Source organism: Lolium rigidum, chromosome 3 (assembly GCF_022539505.1).
Source record: "Lolium rigidum isolate FL_2022 chromosome 3, APGP_CSIRO_Lrig_0.1, whole genome shotgun sequence".
NCBI classification, from domain to species: domain Eukaryota; kingdom Viridiplantae; phylum Streptophyta; class Magnoliopsida; order Poales; family Poaceae; genus Lolium; species Lolium rigidum.
In genome coordinates this window covers 367718235-367720048 of record NC_061510.1, presented here as the reverse complement: position 1 = coordinate 367720048, position 1814 = coordinate 367718235, and positions in this window count along the sequence as shown.

The following is a 1814-nucleotide window of genomic DNA, read 5'->3' as shown; positions in this document are numbered from 1 at the left end:
GATGCGACGGTGGGGGTAGCGACGCAAATTTTGGGAGTGGGCGGAGTTGATTGGGACACCGCGACCTGGCCAACGGCTAGGAGGAGTCCATGGCGGTGCTAGCGGCCGTAGCGAGGTCAGAGGGAGTGAGGAAGGAGATCTATGGAGGCGGTGGGAAAGATACGGGAAATGGCGGAGCTGAATGTTCCCTCCCGCTAAACTCCATATGCGATGTTAGTTCACCCGCGCAACCCTGGACTCTATAGGTTGGGAGGTTTTTTTTTCTAACCCCCTTAAATTGTTTTTACATGTCGCACATTTTTATGAAGTCTGCTCGGCCATTTTTTTCGTCCAAAACCGAAAACAAGCAGTTATTTTAGTGGGGGCGGGATATAAGGTGTCATTCTAGATTTTCTCTAACAGCATCTCCACCATCACACCTAAACTCTATCCAACAAAAATGTCGAACATTACGTTTTGGGGCACCGACACCTGAGGCCGCCGTTTTCTAGGTCTCTTCCCACCAGTGGCTAACGTTGCTATGATGGATTCCGTCCCTCGGCAGCCCCTCTCCTGGCCTTTATATAGGAGGCCAGGTCTCAAGAGATCTGTCCGGGTACGACTAGGTTTACAATAGTCCTAGCTCTAAACTTTTCTTGTTCGGCTCCTCTCTTGCCTTGATCTTCAAGGGATCTTCTCCTGCACCGTCCTAGTGGCCCGCCTCGTCATCGAGTATCTTCATGGGCCTCCAGTTGGGCCGCATAGTATAGGGCAATGTCAGTTACCCGAAGGGTAATGCCCACGTCACATAGAAACCTTGCCTCTCGGTGAGCCTACCACCACGCAGTCTATCGGCTGCCCCATTGTAATCTTTTTCATCGATAATCAAGATCAGACAAGCAGGAGTAAGAGTTTTACCTCATCGAGTGCCCCGAACCTAGGTAAATTTCGCTTTCTATTCGTTTGGTATCCGATTTCTCGTGCTAACCTGCAGGATTCCATCAACCCTAAGCCCCGCATGGTGGATATTGCCAAGGATCCCACTCGACAGTAGTTGAGGACACTATCCAAATAGACCCTTATAACCCACAACGGGACATATTTCTACAAAACCATGCCCTTTGGATCTAAGAACGCAGGGCACTACCTACCAACGAACTATATATACACGTAACTTTCTCTGATCAGATAGGTCGAAACATGGAAATCCACATTGACAGTTTGGTCGTGATGTCTAAGGACAAAAAGGATCTCATAACCGACCTAGAGAAAACCTTACAAAACCTAGCTTCTCATCATGGGATCAAGGCTAATCCCAACAAGGTGATGGCAATCCTCGAGATGGAATCCCCAAAGGATAATAACGAGATTTAAATTTGGTTGGGCACATGGTTTCTCTGAGCCGCTTCATGTCCATACTAGGGGAAGATACCTTACCATTATTCAAGTATTTTGTGAACTACAAGGGCTCGAGTGGACAAAGGATGCCAAGATGGCTTCTGAGGCGCTAAAACCATACCTCTCTAGTCCTTCAATGCTCAATTCATCGCGGTCTTCGCGGCTGGATTCTTCTCCACGCGCCGCAAGAGTGACGATGGAAGCATCTTTAGGCCTGGTCACCGAGGGTGCAACGACAACAGAAGAGGTGGTTGCGCCACCCTAGATGGTGTGGCTTCCATGCATGCTGCTTGTGTTTGACGCTGCTCGAGGTGGCCACGGGGACGACCGCAAGCGAGCCGACGGTGGGGGGTGGGGGTAGCGGCGCAAGTTGTGGGAGTGAGCGGAGTTGATTGGGGTGCCGCGACCTGACCAGTGGCTGTGAGGAGTCCATGGTG